This window comes from Acinonyx jubatus, chromosome D4 (assembly GCF_027475565.1).
Source record: "Acinonyx jubatus isolate Ajub_Pintada_27869175 chromosome D4, VMU_Ajub_asm_v1.0, whole genome shotgun sequence".
NCBI lineage: Eukaryota > Metazoa > Chordata > Mammalia > Carnivora > Felidae > Acinonyx > Acinonyx jubatus.
In genome coordinates, this window is record NC_069391.1 from 62,419,010 (window position 1) to 62,435,261 (window position 16,252).

Sequence of the window (16,252 nt, forward strand, 5' to 3'; positions counted from 1 at the left end):
CCAACTTAAAAAAAAAAAAAAAAGAAAGGAAGGAAGAACGAGAGAAACAGTAAAAAAGATGTTCTTATAATATTATGACTGTGTGACCATAATTTGTTTTTTTTAAAAATCAACAAAATGCGCATTATAAGGTTTAAGCAGGATCTTCTCCGGCAAATGTGTGATTTGCTTGATAACCATTTTATTATTTTCCATTGTGTGTTCTTTCGTATATTATGTATTCTTGAAATTTGCTTTTTTTTTTTCTCCTTTCCTGGGATAAACTCTATTGGTCACACTTTCTTTTATACTACTGTTGTTGTGCGCCATATTCAAGTGTCTGTATTTACATTTCTCAACCTTATTCTCAACAGATATTTGTATCTTTACTTCTCTGAGCAGCTTTGCGTTTAAAAGGTACATTGATGGAGAGAGAATCCCTATTTTTTCTTTGTATTACAAAAATTTGAAAAACATAAGAAAAGTAGAAAATGGTAAAATGAACATATATAGCCAGCCATGCCATTGATTTAAGAAACCTTACTTAAACTTTTGCCATATTTGCTGTTAGTTTTTGCTGAAATTTCGTAAAGCGAATTAACAAAGTTAATTTCAGTGCTAAGTGCAGCACTATGCATACCTTTATAAAATCAATACATTTTCCAATATAATTCCACTTAACAGTTAACTGTAATGTTCCTTAATATTCCTTATTGCCAGTCCACATTCAAATTTCTCAAATTGTTCCCGACGTCCTTGGCGATAGTTGCTTTTCCGTTTGGGGTTTGATGGAGGACCACACATTGCATTTCGCTTTAATGTTCAAATTTAACCTCTACACCTGGAGGCTCTGAGCGATCCTGGGTAGGAGACACTATCAAAGACATTTTCCAACCGTCTACTAAGAAACTGCAAAGTAACGTCAAGGCGTGGAGGTTATGGCAAATGTGATCTTGAATCTGGCTGGCTCATCATGCAACAGTCTGTGCACGAACCGTCTGTGCCACACCCCCGTGCGTGCAGGCCCTGCTCTGCCTTCCTGCTTCTGCACTCTCTGCCCTGGTGGGGAGGTGCTGCCTAGGCCTTGGTTGTACACATCTGGAATGGAAGGCGGGTGTGGAGACTCTGCGCTGCCTGGAAACACTGAGTAGAGTGGGCTTGTGACCCAGACTGTGGGAGCAGGAAGTCTTAAGGACCATCCCCCTCACTCCTACCCCCACCCTTGGGCTCAACCTCCAAGTCAGGCTTCCGGATGCAGTTGAGACTGAGCCCACGTCAGGAACAGGTGTTCGGTGCACGCTGGGATCTGCGGGAATCGGTGCCCGGCCCCACCTGCAGCACAACCAGAGAAAAGCCCCTGTTGGTGGCAGGAAGGTAAAAAGTATTTATATTGTAGACTGTGAGCGTGCCAAAGAGCATCAGAGGTGGGTCTGCGGTGGTACCCAAGCTCTGGAGCCAGAAAGACGAGGTTGGGGGGTGGGGGGAGGGAGTAAATTCCAGCTGTCACCCGTAAGTAGGGACTAGAAAAGGAACCTGGATAAGAAGTATCTCAACTGACAATGAAGGTATTAATAACTGTCTCATGGCGTTGTTTTGAAACGTAAGTCTAAGTTGTAAATCAAATAGGCTGGTTCAGGGTACTAAGCCCTAAGTGACAACTGTTGTTTTATATTTAGAAGACATTTTGTTCCTTTTAATTGGGTAGTTTATGTAAACCTCACAACCATTCTAACCATTCTGTGAGATGGGTATAATCATTTGCATTAAAAATAACAACCAAGGCTCAGGTTGGTGGAGTGAATGTGCCCAGGTCAGAAGGTAGCAGGGAGGGAGTTTGGATTCAAGGGCAGGTGTGCTTTACTTCTAACCTCAGGCTTTGTGTAAATGTAACACCTTCCTAAAAACAGCACTGCAGCCTTCAGAGCACTTAGCAGAGTGACCTGTCCCTAAATCCCCAGAGATATAATGGGAAGTGAATGTAAGATAGAATCTACCATGCCTCAAATGTGTTCTAGGATTTCTGGTGTCTCCTCAGATCCCTTGAGTCAGACAGAGCCTTCTAGCCCCCAATGCACTGGCAGTCTGTATTTTCAGTCTGAGATTATAGTGAATTCCAAGAGGCTCCACTTTGTGGCCTTACAATTAGTTCCTCAGGCTCAGGAGCTGGGGCTCCTAGGAAATTCACTTTAGAGCAAAGCAGCTTTTAAGAAGCAGGAAGCAAAGGACTCTGGTAATAAGAATCTTCCCTGGAAGAGAGCACCCCTTCACCTTAGACTTCAATCCAGAATTTCAGAGTAGAGACAGGAGAACCCACAAAGGTCTGCACAGCCAGAAGCATTTCTTGATCCGCCTGTCAAGAATGAGACAGACTGGAATGCAAGCTGGTGCAGCCACTCTGGAAAACAGTATGGAAGTTCCTCAAAAAATTAAAAATACCCTACGACCTAGCAATTGCACTACTAGGCATTTATCCAAGGGATACACATGCACGCCCATGTTTATAACAGCACTATCAACAATAGCCAAAGTATGGAAAGAGCCCAAATGTCCCTCGGATGAATGAATAAAGAAGAGGCGGTATATATATATACAATGGAGTATTACTTGGCAATCAAAAAGAATGAAATCTTGCCATTTGCAATTACATGGATGGAACTGGAGGGTAGTATGCTAAGTGAAATTAGTCAGTCAGAGAAAGACAAAAATCACATGACCTCACTCATATGAGGACTAAGAGACAAAACAGATGAACATAAGGGAAGGGAAACAAAAATAATATAAAAACAGGGAGGGGGACAAAACAGAAGAGACTCATAAATATGGAGAACAAACTGAGGGTTGCTGGAGGGATTGTGGGAGGGGGGATGGGCTAAATGGGTAAGGGACATTAAAGAATCTACTCCTGAAATCATTGATTCACTATATGCTAACTAATTTGGATGTAAATTTTTAAAAATTAAAAAAAAAAAAAAAAAAAAAAAGAATGAGACAGACTTAGTGATGCCACCACATTCAGAAGTCACAACATTGTGTGACAGTGGGAAGTGTGGGCCAGCTTTGAGAAGAGCAAGGTGAGCAGGGGTAGGTTGCTCAGGAAAGGCCACTTTGTTGGAAAGCTTGTGAGAACGAGGTCTGTGGGTACCCTTAACCAGGAAGAAGAAAGAAAGTCTGCCTTCACTTTTCCTAAATGGCCCCATGCTTTACAGATGCTGCTGTCACATGTGTCCATCACCTTACATGATGATTCATGAAGAGTTTCCATGCTCATCTACCTCTGACTTATTGAAAACTTTAAAGAACCTTTAAAGATCCAAGAATGTCAGTCAATTGTCCAGAGTCACCTATATGACAGATCTGAAAATCAAAGTGCCATTATTTGGTGTCAGGTCCATGTTTCAGTTCATTTATGTTTAATGAAGAGTAGTGATCTTTTATGTGGCGGTTCACAGTTTGTTTATCCATTCACCAACTGATGCATATTTGGATAATTTTCAGCCATGAACATTTATATACAGGTTTCTATGTGTGGACATGTCTTCACTCTCTTGGGTGAATACCAAGGAGTGAATGACATTGCTGGATCTCATAAGAAGTGTATGTTTGGCATAATAAGGAGCTGTCATACTTTTTCAAAGTGGCCGTACCATTTTTCATTTCCATCAGCAAGATGTGAGGGGTCTAGTTGCTCTGCATCTTCATCTGAATTTAATGATGTCAGGTTTTTCTATTTGAGCCATCATATTGCTTTGTAATGGTATTACATTTTAGTTTTAATTTGATTTTTCTAATGTATAATAATGAGTATGTTTTCGTTTGTCATCTGTTCCTTTTTGATGAAGTGCCTATTTGATCTTTACCTCATCTTAAAAAGTTGTTTCTTACTGATTTCAAGAGTTGTATATATGCTACAAAAGTTTTTCCAAAGATAATGATTTGTAGATACTTTCCCTTAGCCTGTGTTTTTTCATATTCTTAATAGTATTTTTCAAAAAGCAAAGGTTTTTACTTTAAGGAACAAGAAAAACCTCAAATAAACTAACCTTAAACCTAAAGGAACCCCCCCCCAAAAAAAACCAACAACAACCTCAACAAGTGAAGCTGAAAGCCAACAGAAGGAAGGGAATAATAAAGATTAGAGCAGAAATAAATGATATAGAAACAAACAAAAAACAGTAGAACAGATCAATGAATGAAACCATAAGCTGGTTCTTTGAAAAAATTAATAAAATTGATAAACCCCTTGCCAGGCTTATGAAAAAGGAAAGAGAAAGGACCCAAATAAATAAAATCACAATTGAAAGAGGAGAAATAACAATGAACAGCATAAAAATATAAACAATAATATAAGAATATTATGAAAAACTATATGCCAAAAAATTGAACAAGCTGGAATAAATGGATAAATCCCTAGAAACATATAAACTTCCAAAACTGAAACAGGAAGAAATAGAAAACTTGAATAGACCGATAACCAGCAAAGACATTGAATCAGAAACACAAATCTCCCAACAAACAAAAACCCTGGCCTCACAGGGGAATTCTACCAAACATTTTAAAAAGAGTTAATGCCTATTCTTCTCAAACTATTCCAAAAAAATAGAAAAGGAAGGAAAACTTCCAACCTCATTCTATGAGGTCAGCATTACCCTGATACCAAAATCAGATAAAGACTCCACCAAAAAAGAGAACTACAGGCCAATATCCCTAATGAACATAGATGTAAAAATTCTCAGCAAAATGCCAGCAAATCAAATCCAAGATTCACTCACCATGTTCAAGTGGGATTTAGTCCCAAAATTCAAAGGTGGTTCAATAGTCACAAATCAATGAGCATGATACACCACAATAATACAAGAAAGAATAAGAACCATATGATCCTTTCAATAGATGCAGAAAAAGCATTTGACAAAATACAAACATCTATTCATGATAAAAACTCTCAACAAAGTTGGTTTAGAGGGAACATACCTCAACATAATAAGGGAGCCATATGCAAAAAATGCACAGCTAATATAATAATCAATGGGGAACAACTGGTAGCTTTTCCTCTATGGTCAGGAACAAGATAGAGATGTTCTCTCTCACCACTGTTACTTAACATAATACAAAAGTCCTAGCTATAGCCATCAGACAGCACAAATAAATAAAAGGCATCTAAATCAGCAAGGAAGAAGTAAAAGTTTAACTATTTGCAGATGACATGATACTCTATATAAAAAACCTGAAAGACTCCACCAAAAAATTATGAGAACTGATACATGAATTCAGTAAAGTCTCAGGATACAAAATCAACATAAAGAAATATGATGCATTTCTATACACCAATAATGAAGCAGCCGAAAGAGAAATTAAGGACTTCATCCCTTTTACAATTGCACCAAAAACCATGAGATAGCTACTAATAAACCTAACCACAGAGGTGAAGGACCTGTACTCTGGAAACTATAAAACACTGATGAAAGAAATTGAAGAAGACACAAAGAAATGGAAAGGCATTCCATGCTCATGGATTGGAAGAACAAATATTGTTAAAATGTCTATACTACACAAGGCATTCTATACATGCAATGCAACCCCTATCAAAATACCAACATCATTTTTCACCAATATAGAACAATCCTAAGATTTGTATGGAACTTCAAAAGACCCCAAATAGCCAAAACAATCTTGAAAAGAAAAAACTGAAGGCATCACAATTACAGATTTCAAGTTATGTCACAAAGCTGTAGTGATCAAAACAGTATGGTACTGGCACAAAAATAGACACAGATCAATGGAACAGAATAGAAAACCCAGAAATGAACCCACACCTATAAGGTCAATTAATGTTACACAAAACAGGAAAGACTATCCAATGGGGAAAAGACAGTCTCTTTAACATACGGTGTTGGGAAAACTGGACAGCAACATGCAAAAGAATGGAACTGGAGTACTGTCTTAGACTATATACAAAAACAAATTCAAAATGTATGAAAGACCTAAATGTGAGACAGGAAACCATTAAAATACCAGAATAGAACACATGCAGTAACCCTTGTCATCAGCCACAGTAACTTCTTTCTAGATATGTCTCCTGAGGCAAGGGAAACAAAAGGAAAAATAAACTATTGGGAGTTCATCAAAATAAAAGCTTCTGCACAGCAAAGGAAACAATCAACAAAACTAAAAAGCAACCTTTGGAATGGAAGAAGATATTTGCAAACAACATAACTGATGAAAGGTTAGCATACAAAATATATAAAGAACTTAAACAGCTAAAAAACAAATAATACAATTAAAAAATGGGCAGAAGATATGAATAGACATTTTTCCAAAGAAGATATCCAGATGGCTAACAGACACATGAAAAGATTCTCAACATCACTCATCATCTGGGAAATACAAATCAAAACTACAGTATGACCTCACACCTGTCACAATGGCTAAAATCAACAATAAGAAACAACAGATGCTGGTGAGGATATGGGGAAAGGGGAACCCTTCTACACTGTTGAGAATGCCAACTGGTGCAGCGTTCTGAAAAATGGTGTAGAGTTTCCTCCAAAAGTTAAAAATAGAACTCTTCACCCAGAAATTGCATTACTGGTATTCACCCAGAGAATATAAAAGTACTACTTCAAAAGGATACATGCACCCCAATGTTTGTAGCAGCATTATCGACAACAGCCAAATTATGGAAATAGCCCAAGCATCCATTGACACATGAATGGATGGCAGATGAATTTATATATATATATATATATATATATATATATATATATATATATATATATATAAAATGGAATATCACTCAGCCATAAAAAAGAATGAAATCTTGCCATTTGCAACAATGTGGATGGAGCTACAGAGTATTATGCTAAGCGAAATAAGTCAGTCAGAGAAAGACAAGTATCATATGATTTCACTCATATGTAGAATTTAAGAAACAAAACAAATGATCATAGGGAAAGGAAAAGAAAGAGGGAGGCAAACCAAGAACCATACTCAACTATACAGAACAAACTGATGGTTACCGGAGGGGAGGTATGTGGGAAACAGGTTAAATAGGCGATGGTGTTAAGAAGTACACTTGTGATAAGCACTGGGTGTTGCATGTAAATATTGAATACCTGATTTGTACACCTGAAACTAATATTATACTATATGTTAGCTAATTGGAAATTAAATAAAATCTTAAAAAAAAAAGAGCAGAGGTTTAAATTTATCAATTTTCATAATTTTCAATGCTTTTATTTCATGGGTGTATTAATCTATTTGGACTGCCATAACAAAATACCACAGACCAGGTAGATTCAACAACATAAGTCCAAGAGCAAGATGTGATCAGTATTGGTTTCTGGTGCAACCTCTCTTCCTGGCTTGCAGAGGGCCACCTTCTGTGTCCTCACATGGCCTTTTATCTGTGCACACACACAGAACGAGAGTGTTCTCAGGTGCTTCTACCTCTTCCTCTAAGAACATCAATTCTATCAGATCAGGACCCCACCTTTATCACCTCATTTAACCTTAATTACCTCCTTATGGTCTGGCCCTATCTCCAAATACAGCCACATAGGGGTTAAGGCTTCAACATACATGGGAGACACAGTTCAGCCCATAACAGTAACTTATACTTTTTTGTGTGTCTTATCTAATATTTGCCTAATATGGTCACAAGCCTGTCACTTTTTTTTTCCTTTTATAAGTTTGAAAGTTATAGCACCATTTGTTGAGAAGTATATACCTTCTCTGTTGGATTGCCTTGGTTACCTCTGTTGGGAATCAATTGAATATAAATATGTGCCTCTGAAATACAAGTCTGGTTCTGAGTACTACCTCCAGGGTTTAAATGGATCTCTTTATTGATTCCCCATTACCCTAGCAGAGGACCCAGAGTGAGGATGTGTGTACCCTAGTGAGTCACTGGTATACAGGAAATGATTATGGGAAGCTTATTTATAATGACTTTATCTTTAAGAAGGTACTAAGTTTGGGGCACATGGGTGGCTCAGTTGGTTAAGCGTCCAACTTCAGCTCAGTTCATGATCTCATGGTTCATGGGTTCGAGCCCCGTGTCAGGCTCAGTGCTGACAGCTTGGAGCCTGGAGTCTGCTTCAGATTCTGTGTCTCCCTCTCTCTGCTCCTCCCTTCCTCTCTCTCTCTCAAAAATAAATAAATATTAAAAAAAATTTTTAAGGCACAAAGTTTTATCAGTAGTAATATTAACTGGTAGCATATGTACATATTTTTGAAATATATACAGATGAATTAGGACACGAAAATAATATTGATACTAATTGTGTGATGCCTCAGAGTATAAGACAGAGTTAGGTTTTTAATAACATTTTATAATTTTATTTATTTTATATTTTGTTTTAAACTGTTAACAGTAAACATTATATAAGAGTTTTCAGAGGTCATGTCACCAGTTTCTAAACACTCCAGATTGATCAGAAATGTGCTGTTACAGGCAGCACCATCATTCAAGGATGTGACTGTGGAGTTCACCGAGGAGGAGTGGAAGCATCTGGGCCCTGCTCAAAGGACTCTGTACAGACACATGCGCATCCCGGTGGATGAGCAGACCTTGCCACGTCATTGCCTCGAGAATGCAATCCTGTTTTTCATGATTGCTACTTTTATCATATGTGTCATATCCTGTTCTGTTTCTACTAATTAACTTTTCTCCTGGTTAAGGGTCATATGTGCCTTCTTTGCATGCTTTGTAATTTTTTTTATTAGATTCTAGTTGTTATGGATTTTACATTATTGGGTGCTATATTTTTTGGTATTTTAAAATGTTTTGGGGCTTTCTCTGGAATAAAGCTATGTTATTTGGAATTAGTTTGATCCTCTCAAGGTCTGCTATTAAGCTTTGTTCTGTAGGATTCAGAACACCTTCTGGTTTAGGGCTAATTTTGTTCCAGTACCAATTTTGTTCCTGTAGCCTTCAGGTTATTCTACATATCCTCCATTAATTAAGAAACCTTTCCACTCTGGCTAGTGGGATAAAAAACTTCTTTTTTCTGTGTTTTCCACTCTACACCTTCCGAGCAGTTCTTTCCCTAACCTTGAATAGTTTTCTTACATGCAAGCACAAGTCCATACTCAGCCAAAGATTCACAGAGACCTTTCTGCAGATCTCATGGCTCTCACTTAGTGCAGCTCTTTCCTCTCCAGTGTTTTGTCTGGCAAATTCTAGTTGCTTCAGCATTCTAAACTCCTAACATTGTCTCCTCAACTTATTAAGACTGTCAGGCTTTTTTTTGGAGGCGTGGGCGGGGCGGGGGGTGGGGGTCCCTTTGTTATGCTGTGCCATAGAAATTTTCCAAACTCTGGCCAAAATAGGGTTCACCCAAGTTGTTTCCTTTTTCCTAAGAGTTCCCTGTCATTGTCCGATTTTGCACTGCCTATTGTCCAATTTTGTATGGTTCTCTACTTTGTTTGACATGAGGAGGTAAAGTGAAATCCCTATGTGGTCCCTTTTATAAAACCCAAAGCACCTGGGCCATTTTTAGAAGTTAATATTATTTTGTCCTGAGATTCAGGGATCTAAGGAGATTCATTCTTTTGTCATCTCCTCAAAAATGAGCACCTCAGATGAATCCCATCAATGTGCAGCTCTTAAGCTATAGCTTCCTTTACATTCAGAAGTATTGAAGCACATGCAGCTGATCTAAATCCTAAATTATTTTCCATTTATAGAGTACAGTATTAGAAAAACATATGTGATCTTCAAGTTGGAGGAAGGAGAAAATCCATGGTTATTAGAGGAAGAATCTCTAAATAGGAGCCAGACAGATGAGTTATTGAGTACTAGCAGAAGGTATCCAGGGAAAATTAAATCCAAAGTGATCAGTTACAGATAGGAATTTTTAGAGGTTTTTATCTTTGGAAATTAACAAAGAATGGATTCAGCATACTATGGAAGGTGAAAGTGTAACATAACCAATGCAGTGTAAACATATTGATTCTTTCATCTTTAGAAGCTAGAAGCCCAATTATATCATTTACAACTGACAAATCAAGTTATAGATTTGTATTTAATAGTAAAATGATAAAAACTGAGAAACATTTTAAAAGGCGCTAAAATAAGGATTAAAGGATGGTTAGAAAGAAAGAAAAAACATTAATTTTATCATTGGTTCTATAATATGGAATTATTAGATACTATGGAAATAGAAGATTCATAAAATACAAAAGTTTATAATAAAGTATTATAAAGTATAATAAAGTATTATAAAGGTACTTAGTAGAGCAGAACACAATATTTTGTAATTATAGAAGAAAAATCAATGGAACAATGAGAACAGAACTATTACTAAAAATATTTTTTTCTTTTACTTTTTTACAGTATAATTCAGCATAAAGTACAACAAATTTATCTGCCACATCAACTAATATAAAGTTACCTATTAAGTGCTATCAGATTGTAAAAAAGAAAGATATCCAAAAATAATGCAGACTGTTTGAAATATAAAATAATACATTAGTAAGCCAATAAATGTACAAATAATTCAGGGTTTATTTACCTAGCTGCCACATGTTGAATTCAAACAAAACAATATTAAATCAGAAAACCAGCACTCAAATGATGTTTTTAAAAGACCAGTTTCAAGGGATAGTAAAAGTTTTAAATATCTGTGTATCAAATAAGTTATCAGGATCCATAAAAACATTGTAAGAGCTATAAGGATAAAGGGAAACAAATTAGGTATAGTAGACCTTAATATACTCCCAGATTTTATACCAAATGTAGTAGAGAGCAATTGAAGTTCTGGAACAAAGGTTGGCAATACAGTACAATACAATACAAACAATACAATACAAAGGTTGGCAATACAGTGCAATAACTACAGGCCTTGAGCTGAATTCAACCTGATACCTGTTTTTATAAATTAAGATTTTGGAACTCGGCCATTTCAGTTCTTTTATGTATTGTCAGCTACTGCCTTTATACTACAAAGGCATAGTTGTCTAATGACAGGGACCACATGGCCTACAAAGTCTGAAATATTTATTATCTGGCCTTTTACAGAAAAACTTTTTGCTAATCCATACTCTAGAACAATGGTGCTCAACAGAAGGTGATTTTGCCCACCACAGGACATTTAGCAATCTCTGGAGATATTTTTGGTTGTCACAACTGAGAGATGATATTACTAGTATTTCATGTAGAAACTAGGGATGCTGCTAAATATCTTATAAAGCACAGGACAACCACAGCTACCTCCATCATACATGCACACAACCAAGAATCATCTGGTCCAAAATGTTAATAGTGACAAATTTGAGAAACTCTGCACTAAAATATATACATAGAATATTTAAAAAGTGAACCTAATAAATATCTAGATGCATCTTTTAAACTGTGTGCTCTAAAAATAATTAACCAATGTTGACGGTACATTCAGAAAATATAAAAGTATATTAGAACCAAAAAAAAACTTTCAATAAACTCCACAAAATACAAATATCACAGTTCAGTAAAATTAGAAATTGAAAATAATGTAAACAAAACTAAAATCTGATCATTTAAAAATCTTGAAATGAAATGAAATGAAATGAAATGAAATGAAATGAAATGAAAAATCTATTCAGATATGTAAGCACAACTGTGGAGTAGGAGGCTCCAAGCTCTTGTTTCTCCCATAGAACTACTGGGGGGGGGGGGGGGAATCCTGTCTGAACCAACTTTGTCATAGCTGTGGAAAAAGTCAAAGGTTTATAGCAATCAGGCAAACATCTGATCAAGAAAAAACATCTTCAAACTAATAGGAAAGTTTTGTGACACTTGTACTCATTCCTTCCCCTTGCAGTCATGACAGTGATTTTGGTGTTGAAGCAGCAGCAGCAGTTCAGTTTCCAGTTCCCTTCCTTGAGCTGGGAACAAAGCAGACCTTTCTTGAAAGTTGTGTGTACCTGTTTTAAACTGGGAGATACAAGGCACATGTCTGTTACATATAACTTGGAAGTTGGGCAGATACATGGTGGGAGCTGCTCTTAATACCTATAAGATTCACAGATGTCTGGGGCAAGAGATTACAAGTGAAAATATATAATAGGCCATTTGAGGTCTGGAGAAGCTGAGGTGAGACTGTTTAAGAAATTAGAACATTCGGTAGCAGCCATGTATACAAAGGACTTTAGAAAGCCACATGCATGCCCAGAAAGACCTAAGAAGACTTTAAGCTTTCACCTTGGGTTGATTCCTAGGCTCAGGACAAATTTAGCTAAGTGCTAAAGGACTACTCTAACATAAGGTCAATTTGCAAAGCCCAAGGGGAGTTCTTGGTATTCAGGGAAATCTTTGTTAAAACATTAGCTAAACATGAGCTAAAGGAATAGAGACTTCAGTTACCACACAGAGCAAAAAGCAGTTTTTGCAAAAATAGATGAGAAGTCTCAAAAAATGGAGTACTACAGTCTTTGACAATCAAAAAACTAAACACCAGACCCTAAAGAATGGGGAGAATCTGAATTCCAGAGTTACCATGTTATAATAGTCAAACAAATAATTTTCAACAACAACAAAAAATCACACATAATATGGTGATCCCAGGAGAAGAGAGAGAAATAGAAAGATTATTTTAAGAAATAATGGCTGAAATTTCCTCAAATTTGCTGAAAGATACATATCTACAACAAGGTGAACAAACTCCAAGTTGGATAAACTCAAAGAAACTCAACTTGGGACACAGTATAATCAAATTACCAAAAGACAAAGACAAAAAGAATCTTCAGAGCAGCAAGAAAGAAACAATTCATTACTGCTTCATTGATAGTCTCAGCCTATCAATAATGACAGCAGCTAGGAATTCCTGAGGCACTCCCTTGGGCCCATGCTGCTTGTGACACTTCCCAGCTGGAGCCAATGTTGTAGTGGGACCAGCCCTGGCAACTCTTATATGATTATAAGCTGCACGTCAGAAACAACTGTCAGGGAACTTTGAAAAAACAAGGCTTTCTGAAAGGGGAACTCAATGGGTGGAGGAGGCTTGACTCCTTATTTAGTTGTTTAGCCAGTAGTTCTGTCATACTGGGGGCAGTATGTTTATTCAAGATGGATATCTTTGAAATGGATGTCTCCAACAATCAAAGCTTAATGTCAGCCTCTTACACTATAATCAAAAAAGCTAATGTCAGGCACTTACACTATAATTACTTATAAGGGATCTTCAAGGAAATTATCAGGTAATTTCTAATAAGAAACCTTGGAAACCAGAAGACAATAGGATTGTATATTTAAGGTGCTAAAAGAAAAAAAAAAAAATGTCCAGCCTGAAATTCTATATCCAGCAAGACATTTACTGAAAAACAAGGCAGAAATTAAGACCCAGATAAACAAAAGCTGAGGGCAGTCATTACTACTACACATGCCCTTTTAGAAATACTAAAGGAAATCCTTCAGGTTGAAATGAAAGAATGCCAGACAGTAATTGGAAGCCACATGAAGAAATAAAGATCTTTAGTTAAAGTAAACATGTGGGCAAGTACATACACCAATATTATTGTAATTTTGGTTTTTAACTTTTTTCTACTGATTTTAAGAGACAGATACATAAAAAATAATTATAAGTCTATGTTATTATACACATAATGTATAAAGATGTAATTTCTGATATCAGTAACATAAAGAAGAGGAATGGAGCTATTTGGGAGGAGATTTTTTGTATGCAATTGAAGTTAAGTTGGCATCAATTAAAATTAGATTGCTCCAACTTCAACATATTATATATAACATCTATGGTAACCACAATAAAAGTATCTATAAAATATACACAAAATGAAATGAAAATGGGTTCAAAGTGTATCACTACAAAAATCAAGTAAACACAAATGAAGGACGTAATGGAAGATATGAGGAGCAAAAAAGCTGTAAGACTATACAAGGAAATAACAAAATATCACAGGTAAGCCCTTGTTTATCAGTAATTACTTTCAGTGTAAATAGATTAAACTCTCAAGTGGGTAGTGATTAGCAGAATGAATTTTAAAATGATCCAGGAATATGCTGCTTACAAATGACATACTTTGGATCTATTTCAACAAAAGTGAAGGGATAGAAAAAGATGTCCTATACAAATAGTAACCAAAAGACAGCTTGGATGCCTATACTATTATCAGATAAAATAGACTTTACATCAGAAACTGTCACAAGAGACAAATGAAGGTGATATTTTATTGATTAAAGAATTTATTCACTGAAATAAATAACAATCACTAATATACATGCACTGAACACCAGACCTCCAAAATTTATGAAAAAATTGACAAAATTGAAAGGGGAAATAGGTAATTCTACAATTACAGTTGGAGACGCCAATACACATAATCAGTAATGAATAGAACAACCAGTCAAAAGATTAATAAGGAAAAGATTATTTGAACAACCTGCAAACTAATTAAACTTAACAGATGTATAAAGAACACACCACCAAATAACAGCAGAGTGTATATTTTTCTCAAGCACATGTGGGTCATTGTCCAGGGCAGATTATATGTTAGAACACAAAACAAATCTTAATAAATTTTAAAAGAATAGGGGGGGTGCGCCTGGGTAGCTCAGTAGATTAAGTGGCCGACTTCATCTCAGGTCATGATTTCGTGGTCCGTGAGTTCGAGCCCCGCGTCAGGCTCTGTACTGACAGCTCAGAGCCTGGAGCCTGTTTCAGATTCTGTGTCTCCCTCTCTCTGACCCTCCCCCATTCATGCTCTGTCTCTGTCTCAAAAATAAATAAACATTAAAAAAAATTTAAAACAATAAAAGACTGAAATTATAAAAAAAAAAAACCAACTCTTCTCATCACAAACCTAGAAAAAAAAAACAAAGAAAACTTTAAAATTCACCAATAAATGGAAATTAGACAACACAACACTCTTTAAAAACAAAAAACAAAACAAAAACAAAAAAACCCAGAAGACAAGAAACGTCCCAGTCAGTATATCAACAGCATCAGGGTAAGCAAGAAAAGGACTTCACAAAGAGACTGACATTTACACTTTTTGACAAAACTGAAATACACTGAATTACAGAGCAAATTCACTAAAACAATAAAGAAAATCTGTCCTTGTGAAGGTTATATTTTTACCCCCCCAAAATTGTTTCAATTTTGATAATTACACCACACACTGGTTAAGAAAATAAAGCATGGTATTTAGCAACAGGACAATCCTAACTACCTTGAGAGACACTGTGCTCACACTCACTGGCAACCACTGAAATCAGCAGGGCCAGGCGCATAGATGGCCACCTATTTCTCTGCATAAGCCACTGCTGTCTCCTTACTGAAGCTCTGGATGGTGAGATCATAGACCACCTCCTCTACTTTTTTCAGATCATACTTGAAGCCATCACAGCAATTCCTCAGGGAGTCATTTTTCGGGTTGGGAAGGCAGAAGCTAGAATTCAGTTCATTAATGAAAGTGTAGATGTGGAGGATCTGGGAGTAGCCTCCAACAGTCACACTGTTGACAGAGAGCCTTGAAAATTCACTGGCAAGAATTAGAACTCCTGAAAGATGATCTTCTACATCCAGATGAAATCCTTTCTCCCAATATGGCTCACTGCCAAGAACTTCAGTAACCACTTCTGGAGTCATTAGTGTTTCTGATTCCAAATACACAACAAATGTTACCAAGAAGACCAAAAGCTGCAGCACAAACCCCCAGTGCTCATGAAATCCGTAATACTGTTCAGCAGAGAACTTGGTCTCTGAAGACATTAAATGTGTTTTTACTGTACCAAAGTGTTCTCAAGCTTTCAAACACCTCTTTGGAATATCCTGAAAACCAGGACCCTGCTGGACCCCCTGCAGTAGAGTTAAAATCGCTCAAGCTGTTTGTTATAAACTTTGTACAACTTTTCAGATTTCCTCTTAGATGTCCTGCTTGGCAGCCAAAAAGCCCTGCAGCTCCACGAAGATCTCACTCACAGACATGCTGCCAGCTGCACAACAGTCAGCCAGTGCACACAAGTGTGACCACCAAAAAGTATTTCAGAGACCACCAGCACATCAGTCACAATACCCAAGGCCACCACCATGTCCACCAGTTCCTATGCTTAAACGACACTCTTAACAAAATAGTGGGTCAAAGAAGAAATCACAGGGAAATTAACAAATACAAAGCAGTGCTGAGTTAAATTTATAGTTGTAGGCTTCTCGGGAAAGTGGAGGAGTAGGAGGATCCTAAGCTCACCTCATACTATGGATACTAGATAACACCCACATCAGTGTAAATAACCCAGAGAATAATCCAAAGACTGGCAGAACTGACTCTCCAAAGCCAAATG

At 36.7% G+C, this 16,252-nt stretch overlaps 1 pseudogene; it reads right to left on the bottom strand.

Moving 5' to 3' along the window:
• Nucleotides 1-15,212: 15,212 nt before the first annotated feature.
• Nucleotides 15,213-15,899, bottom strand: LOC106971468 (translin-like; annotated as a pseudogene).
• Nucleotides 15,900-16,252: the final 353 nt, after the last annotated feature.